This window comes from Cajanus cajan, chromosome 11 (assembly GCF_000230855.2).
Source record: "Cajanus cajan strain Asha chromosome 11, NIPB_CcT2T_4, whole genome shotgun sequence".
Taxonomy (NCBI): Eukaryota; Viridiplantae; Streptophyta; class Magnoliopsida; order Fabales; family Fabaceae; genus Cajanus; species Cajanus cajan.
In genome coordinates this window covers 20,340,106-20,349,981 of record NC_138527.1, presented here as the reverse complement: position 1 = coordinate 20,349,981, position 9,876 = coordinate 20,340,106, and the positions used below count along the sequence as shown (strand labels likewise).

The 9,876-nt window shown below is 33.3% G+C and overlaps 1 pseudogene; it reads right to left on the bottom strand.

Annotated features, from left to right (window-relative positions):
- Positions 1–1,268: 1,268 nt before the first annotated feature.
- LOC109793087 (uncharacterized) lies at positions 1,269–2,111 on the bottom strand (annotated as a pseudogene).
- Positions 2,112–9,876: the final 7,765 nt, after the last annotated feature.

Sequence of the window (9,876 nt, the reverse complement as noted above, 5' to 3'; positions counted from 1 at the left end):
TACCTCGGGAAAGCCATCTTATAATCGGTGTCAAAGCTCCAGTTTGGTATCTGTCACACATCTCAATTAGTAAATACTACAACTTTCATTCACAACCTATACAGTACTGACTACTGAGTTCAGCAATATTAACGTTATTGCACATTTGCATGTCCATGATATTGACACACATGCACGCAAAGTCCAACTAAAAAAACCCTGGCTATATAAAGAAAAGAGAAGATGCGGGTGGGAGATTTATATCAGAAGCATTTCCTGATTAAGTCCTAAAACCTGCAGCACCAGCAAGCAGAAAACATATTCAAAAAAAAAAAGAGTAAATACTTACAAATATACAAGAGCAGCAAAGAATACGAGAACAACAAGCCTCTGCCTTGATCCATCTTGGTTAAACAAAAAGATCATAGCGGCCAGCTTCAACATAAGAAACAAATCAATTTGAAATGCAATTTGAAATCTTCTGACAACAACCTGTCTTTGAGGTGCAAGTTGCGGCTATTGAGCTTGCTGTTGCTATCCTGTTTGCCCCTGATTTTCACTGGCAGCAGCAGCTTCAGAACTTGGCCTACTGCTAATGGTGACCATTCAGTAACAGAAACCATTAATTAACATATTTGCTTACGAAAACAATAAAGCTAAAATATAATTTTCACTTATAAAATAATTTTTATCTATGTTTATAATTTAAACAAGCACTAAATGAAACTGGTGGGCATAAATATCAAAACCAAATTTATCATTTTCACTACTGTCAGGTCCTTTTCTGTTTGAGTTAGTTCAAGGCCTTCATGTGGTCACTTCAAGATTTTCTTTTACTATTTTCATAGTTCAAAATCCATATTTTGTTCTCTTTTAGAATCTTCTAACTAAAAGTCATGTAAAAATAGATATCTTCAAAACAAATCCAGTGTTACTCAAAACCAAAAATAGATAGCTCTTTTTACAGGACCTAGTTAACCTTGTCTAAATTTTCATAAATACATTAATTACTCCATAAAGTGCAAGAAATCAATCATGCATTAAAATGAGAGACAAACAGAGACACGTGATTAAATAGATAGACATCACAATAATAACAAGCACACACTCCTCTCCCTTGTTTATGCTTTGTTCAGTCACTCCTCTCCCTGCATTCACACTTTCACAAGCTATCAAATCCTAGCTAGCTCTTAACAAACAAAAATGTGGTTTAAAATAAGGTATGCAATCAATAAACAAGACACATATCCAACCAACATCTTACCTCCAGCCAACATCTGCTTTTACATTTTTCAGATTACAAGCATTGTTTTCTATCTCATTGAGTTGGTACTTCAAATCTACATTCAAAAGCACACAAAAAATGAAGTGTTGTGCGGTGAGAAAAATTAGGAAAAGGAGAGAAAACAAAAACCCTAACAGATGTTATGCGGAACGAGAAAAGAAAATGTTCTGCAAGTGGGACTCCGATAAGCTTCCAATGTAATAGAACTGGTTATGATCGTATTTCCTCAGAACGCGAATCAGGTTCTCCGTCATGAAAATGGTGTCATCGTCGCCCATCACGAACCACTGCACGTCCTTCAGCCCCAGCCGCAGCATGTCCGACACGATCCGCGAGATCCTAATCGCCGACCGGTGCCCTTGCTCTTCGTGTACTTGAACCTGGCAGTGTCGCCGGAGATTCTCACCGGCGGGAGAGAGTCCTCGTCGGGCTCCGGCGTCATGTTCTGGTCAAGCCAGATGACGCCGCGCATCTCCCTAGGTCTGTACCAGAGCTTGATGTAGTTGTTGCGCTAGTTCCAGAGCTTGGCGGAGGCGGCTATGCCGAAGACGACGTGGCAGAGGGCGGTGGGGTCCTCGGGGTTGGTTTGGCGGGACTGGCGGCGGAGGAGGGCTGAGGCATTGACGGAGAAGGTGTGAGTGGCGAAGGGAAGGTGGTTGCAGGCGCGTCAAGGTGGAGACGAGCTTGAGCGTGTATGTGACGGAAACGAAGAGGATGAGAAAAATGAATGCAATCATTACAGTGAAGGAAGACGGAAATGTGTTTACGTGGAGGAATCAAAAATATTTTCAATTTTTAAATTAATAAAAATAATTATAAAAAAAATTGGCAGGAAATATTACTCACAAAAAAAAACAAATTACTTGCAAATTTATATTTAAAACAAAATTTGTAGGAAAATAAAAAAAAATCCTACAAATTTTTTAGAAATTTTTATTTGCAACAAAAATTTTATATAATTAATATTTTTGTAGTAAAATTTGCAAAAATTTTCGGTGAATTTAAAATTATAAAAATATTTGTAATAATTTATTAGAAATTTATATTTGTAAGAATTTTTGTAATAATTTCTTACAAATATTTTTTCGCATGAAAATTTTTTGGATAAATGACATATTTCTAGTAGTGACAGTACTAATAGGATTAACAAATGTTGATTTCATTTAATATGTATATGCATGTACTAATTTTTTTATTTCATATTTTATTTTATTTTCATTTTCTTACTTTATTTTCATGTTGGTTATTAACTTAATTTTTTTTATGCACTTTCTATGTGAGAACTTCGTACTTTAAAGAACAAAATTTCTCTTCCTAAATGGTTATTCTAGAAATTTATCATTTTATCAAGCACAAACACTAAACAACAAATTATTAAAACCATTAGTGAGGAATTGACAAAAAAGAGGATAAAAAGCAATATACTATATTTTTTGATATATTTGTAAATTGTAATGGTTCAAAATCTTTTCCAAGTCATTTAATACATAGTAACAACGTGTGGTTAGTTCGAGTATGGTACTTTACTCGATATCTTTTTAAATAAGATTTTGAGTTCGAGTCTTAAAAATAAAATAATCTTAATTAGAAGGAAAGACCCTACTAAAAGTAGTTACTATATTTCCTGATGGATATTAATGATCGTCAAAATTAATAAATATTTCATTTCAAATACTAATAACATGGTTATATAAAAACACACAAATAGACATATTTACATATGCTCACTTATTCAAATTTTGATGCATATTTTTTACTAGTGCAAAAAATAGTTTTAAGATTGAGGTTTTAAGATCAATTATTAGAAAGTCGATTTTAAAAGTTATGTGGTGAGATTATTGTAAATAAGTTTACAACTTTTAAAATTAGTCACATTTTGCATTTCTTGTTTACACTTCCTATTTCTTGTTAAGAAATTGATAATATTACACTTTTTGCTGCAAGGTTTAGAGTTTTAAACATTATGGAATTTCATTTTCAAAATTTGAAATTAGGGATATATATGTAATACCAGTGACAAGTGGAAGTGCCAAAAAATTGCTTCTCATTGAGAAACACCCATTCTGCAATTGACTTGGAGTTGTGATTACAATTACTCCGTTGGGAAGGTACATGGGCTTTGGATAGGATGCTTACTGAACCATTAATTGTACTAATATCTAAAATTTAAACTATTAAGTGTTATTTTATAGGTGAATGAATAAAAACAAATCAATTGTGTAATCGAGGTTGAAAGTTTTGGTTCAATACCTTGATGACTTGATATCTGGTATGAGAAAAATCTCATCCATGATTTGCTATATTTATTATTAGCTAGCTACAATTTAGAGTGAAACTATTTAAAACTTTTATATTTCTCATTTTATATACAATAATGTCATGAATTGCATATAATTTTTTAATGTTTACCAAGCAAACAATGTGAGAGTGAAACAATGTGTAGAGGACTAATGATTTTCATTAAACCAGCTTTTATTATTAATATAGCTTGTGATATTGTGATACTAATGTTGCTAGAAATAGAGTACTCCAATATTTTGTAAAAGTAGCTGCACTACACAACATGCTTTTTTTGCAATAGTAGAAATTATATTTTGATTGCTAGCAAATGATTTTTAGTATATAGCCACCTCGTTTTTTCAATAAAGTATGTATTTTTTTATATATTTATATCATTATCAGATCTCAACATTGGGACTTGGAATATTTTGATCATATTTATGGCATGCAAGTTTTTTATGTACACTAATGCCAAAGTCTGGGTGTTGTCCCATAAATATCTGAATCCAGTGCATATTTTAAGTGCTTCACGTTTCTAAAATAAATTGATGAATGATTTCAAATTCCATGTTGGAAAAGGTGATACTTTTGTTAAGTATGGTAATTGGACTAATGTTGCCAAGATGTGTAATATGATGACATTATAGTTTATATGAAGGATGACATTATAGTTTATCCATGCGCAACGTTAAAAATTATAAATATCTTCCATTTATTAATTAATTCAACATTTAATATGAATTGAAATAAGACTCAAATGAGTTACTTTTTTATACGTGTTTTGGATTTTGCTACTTTAATTTTTATTTACTTGTCTATGAGTTTTGGAATAAAATAAAGTGGTAGATTCTTTATGAGAAGAATCCTTGTATCTTGCAAAATTACTAATTGAAATAAGTAATAATCGTTATATATATGTACGTATCACTAGCCCAAAAAATAGTGATTTTTAATATCATTTTAAAAATAGGTCCATGTATTTTAGTAATTTGAGAAAAATTGAAGGTAAGTTTATCCTATCAGCTAATTTGTACCATTGTTGTTTATTTACTGCAAAATGACACTAATATTGCTTTTATTATCTCAATGGCATTTCTAAATGTGAAGTTAGTTAATTTACATTAATCATTATGAAATAAATTGTTGTGTTTCTTGATTAGGATTACTTAATAAAATGATTACTTTTATTTTTCAGTGTTGCTTGGTGATTGGTTAGGTCTTGATATTGGAACATATAATCTATAATGTTGTTGTTGCTCATGCTATAACTCCCAATTCGGTATGTTTCATTTTAATTTTTGTATTGGATTTTTTCTTGCTTATATTGATTTTTTTTCCTTTTTCTTTTCTTTCCAACAAAATGAGTAATTTATAACGTTTGTTTTTCTAGTTTGGTGATTTTTTTTTTCATCAATTAATATAATATTAAATTATTTGGAAAAGTATTGTTTAGAAATATTAGTTAATAAATACATTTGATTAGAAATAAAATAGTTTAAATACTAAACATTACTATTTTAAACCCTTTAATAGTTTAAAATTTATATATTTCTTCTTTGACTTTTATGAGTACCATGAAAAATTATTATTTATTAAATGGGATACAGTCATACCTTGTATAAAATAGTGAGATTGACATGCATGGTCTATGTTTTTTTTATATGAAGAACAAAAGTTATGGATAATAGTTGGTTATTGAATCAAAGTTGGATAAGTATGTCACACATGAGTGATCAATATAAGACTAGAGTGGAATATTTTCTTGAATATGTACTACGCAATGTTAATGATGATATGAATGGAAAGTTTTTTTTTGTCCTTGTATTAATTGTTGTAATACGACTCGCCTTGAACTTGATGTTATAAGGGAACATCTTCTATGTCACGGGTTTCTTAAGAATTATACACGTTGGATATGGCATGGTACCAACATTGACATTCCAAGTGTGTCAGTCGAAACTCAAACTCAAACTTTTACACAAGAGGCAGATATGGATGATCGTCTAAAGGATATGATTCGTGATGTAGGTCCAAAATCATTCAAGCAAGCACATATGTATGAAACTTTGTGCAATGATTCAAAGTAGTCGATGTATCCAAATTGCACAAAATTCACAAGATTGTCTGTGGTATTGAGATTGTTCAATCTAAAGGCAAAAAATGATAAAAGTTTCATAGAATTGTTAGAGTTTCTAAAAGAAATGCTTCTAGAGGGTAACGCATTGCTCGGTCATAACTACGAGGTGAAAAAAGGTGTTGTGTCCCGTGGATTTGGATTATAAGAAAATACATGTGTGTCCAAATGATTGTATATTGTATCATGGTGAGTTTGAAGGTTTGCATTAGTGTCCAAGATGTGGGTTGTCACAATATAAAAAGAAGCAGGATGATTCTAATTATGATGTGAGCATTAAGGGTTCTCTAGCAAAGCTTTTAATGTATTTGTCACTTGTTTTGAGATTAAAGCATCTATTTGCTAATTTAGATGATGCAAAGCTAATGAGATGGCATGGAGATGAAAGGAAGTGTGATGTGCAACTTAGGCATTCAATAGATTGCTTGTAGTGGAAAAAAATTATTTTGTATTTCCAAATTTTGGCAAGGAGCCAAGAAATGTCAAATTTGGATTAGCTATAGATGGAATGAATTCGTTTGGAAACTTAAGTACTAAGCATATTGCATGGTCTATTTTGCTAATTATTTACAATTTACCTTCATGGTTGTGCATGAAGCGCAAATATGTAATGTTGTCTATGATGATTTCTGGTCCAAGGCAACTAAGAAACGACATTGATGTCCATTTAAGTCTATTGGTTAAAGACTTAAAGATGTTGTGGGAAAAGGGAATTGATGTGTTTGATGGGTATTCAAATGAATTTTTTAGGTTGTGTGCCATGTTGTTCTACACAATCAATGACTTTTCAACATATGAAAACTTGTGCAACTATAGTATTAAGGGGCATAAAACTTGCCCTATATGTGAAGATGACACTTATTGCCATCAACTACTTAATTGGAAGAAGACAATTTACCTTGGCCATCGAAGATTTCTTAAGCCTAACCATCCATGTCAAAGGTTAAAGAAAGCTTTTAATGGATTTCAATAATATGACATTACTCCTACTACATTAACTGGTGAGCAAGTTTATGCATGAGTGAAGAATTTAAATGTGGTATTTGGCAAGAAGGAAAAAAAAAAAACCAAAGAGAGAAACATATGAAGAAGAGGTCGATATTATTTGATCTTCCATATTGGAGAGCTCTTGATGTTAGGCATTGCATTGATGTCATGCATGTTGAGAAAAATGTATGTGATAATGTAATTGACACACTTCTCAACAACAGTTGTGTCCACAATCTAAGGGTAAGCGAACATATTTGCCCTTAACATGTCACACATTGTAAAAAAAGGAGAAAATAAGTTTTTGTGAGTGCTTACGTGGTGTCAAAGTGTTGTACGATTACTCTTCTAATGTAAATAGTCTAATATCAATGAAAGATTTGAAATTAGTTGGCTTGAAATCTCATGATCGTCATGTACTGATGCAACAATTTCTTCTTATCACTATACGTGACATTTTAACTAAACAAGTGAGACAAGTCATAACTAGACTTTGTATGTTTTTCAATGGCATATGCAGCAAAGTAATTGATCCTCAAAAGTCAGATGAGTTGGAAAATGAATTTGTTCTAGTATTGTGTCAATTGGAGATGTATTTTCCTCCTTCATTTTTTGACAATATGGTTCACTTAATCATCCACTTGGTTAGGGAGGTTAGGTTGTGTGGTCCAGTCTTTTTGAGCTGGATGTACCCAATTGAGCGATACATGAAGATATTGAAAGGGTATGTGAAGAAGTAACACCGTCCTAAAGAGCATGTCACGAGAAGAAGTTCTTCAAGCACATTTGTATATATTGAACAACACCGACGAGGTTCTTCCTTATTTGAATGCCCACAAAGACTTGGTGAAGAGAAACAACCCTCGAATGCCTAAAAAATGGTTGTTGAACAAGCATAACAAGACTTTCACCGAGTGATTCAAAAAGAATGTTGGGACAAATTTAAATGTTTCTGAAACTTTACAATGCTTAGGTTAAGGACCTAACTTTGATTTCTTTACTTTTTGTGGATATGACATTAACAATTATACATTTTATACAAAGGCACAAGATGACAAAAATACCATGCAAAATAGTGGGGTTATGATAGTTGCTCAGCCTATGCATTTCTCAACCAAAAATGATAAGAACCCTATTACAACATCCATGTCCTGTTTTGGAGTTATTGAAGACATATGGGAGGTGGATTATGATTCATTCCAAGTACCTATATTTAAGTGCAAGTGGGTTGATAGTAACAATGGTGTCAAAATTGATGAATTTGGATTTACTTTGGTGGACCTTAATAAAGTTGGTCATAAGGAAGAGCCTTTCATCATGGCTATCCAAGTAAAACAAGTATTCTATGTCACTAATCCATCTTACAATAGGTGGTCAATTGTTCTACAAGGTAGGTGTAACAATGTATGTGACGAATTTGGTGATTCAACTGATATTATGGATGCTCCTTCCTTCTCAATACATGTGCCAACTTTTAATGAAGATGATGATGTGGATGATGTGCATGCCACTTGTGATGATCATCAAGAAGGAATATGGGAGAACATTCCAACTTGATCATATTTCTAAAGTAGGTTATTATAATTTTATATTGTTATTAACTTCTATTTATACTAATATTTTGGTTTTCATTTAAGTATTGTGTCATCAATTCAATTTATACAATTAAATTTATTTGTGTTAATAGGTAAATATGGATGAAGATCAACACTTTCTTTCAAGCTCCGCACAGTCTACACCCTATACGCAGTCTACAACTAAGAAGAATGTTAGAGGTTGTAACAGGCCAATTTTTCGCTGGGCCAAGGGCCCAATTCGTTGCCCGGAACGGGCCGTTTCAAAAGTGAAACAGGTCATTCCGAAATAAGGAAGTGCTTAGAAAATGAAGTGGGAGAACGGGCTATTCCAATTGGAGAACAGGCCGTTCTGGTTTGGAGAACGGGCCATTCTGGTTTGGAGATCGTGCCATTCTGGAGGGAGAACGGGTCGTTCCAGATAGAGAACGGGCCGTTTTGGAAGCAAAACGGGCCGTTCTGCTGGGTTTGAGAACGGGTCGTTCCGGTTTTAGAACGGGCCGTTCCAGTTGAGAAATTTGCATAAGTTTGAAGGGTCTAGAACGGGCGTTCCACTTTTGGAACGGGCCGTTCCGGTAGGTGAGCCTGAAATCCTATAAATAGCGCCCTCACCTCTCATTTTCACACATCTCTCATTCTCTCTTCTTATTCTCTGTTGTTCTCTCTTCTTTTCTTCTTCTTCTCTCTGAAGACCAAGGGGCATTTAGAGGAGGATACCAAGAGATTCCTGTTTTAGTTCAACTGCTGTTTATCCAGGTACGGGGGAAAAGGGAATTATTTATATGTAGAGTTACATGAGTGAATTGGGTAGAGAAATAATCCCTTAGGATTATGAGTAATTTTATAATTATTTCTGTTTGAAAAATTATTAGTCTTATTTGATTTTGTATGTATTTAGGAACATGGATATATGATTAATTGGTAAAAATGATGCTTTGGGAGAGAGAATGAAATTATAGAAAAGTACCTGAAGTTAGGTTGTGAAAAATTGGATGATTTCTGTTTGAGGAATTGATGATCCCATTAGATTCTGTATGTGATGAGGATTATAAATATGCCAATAATTTGTAAGAATGATGATCTGGGAGAGAGAACGAAATTGTAGAAAAGTGTTTGTGAGTTAGGTTTTGGAACAATTGGGGGTTTTACTATTTATGTTAAGATTGTATTAAATTGATAATTCCATTGATTATCATATTAACTTATGATTGTTATTGCTATATTACTTGATAAAATTGATTACTTAGATGTGAATTGCTTGAGATGCATGAAACTCATTATTTTGGACTTATCTGATGCGTGTATGGAATTGAACTATGAGATGTTGTGTGGAATGTGAATGAGATGTGATTGTGGTTCTTCACACCTATGACCAGGGGTGAGCACGGCCCGGGATTGTTACATGGGTATCGTGACCTTGGTTAACATGTCAGGGGTGAGCACGACCCTGGGTTAGGGGTAACGTGACCTTGGCACAGTGTTATATCAGGGGTGAGCACGGCCCAGGTATGTTATATGAGTATCGTGACCTTGGTTAACATGTCAGGGGTGAGCACGACCCTAGGTTAGGGGGTAACGTGACCTTGGCATAATGTTATATCAGGGGTGAGCACGGCTCTGGATTGTTACGTGGGTAT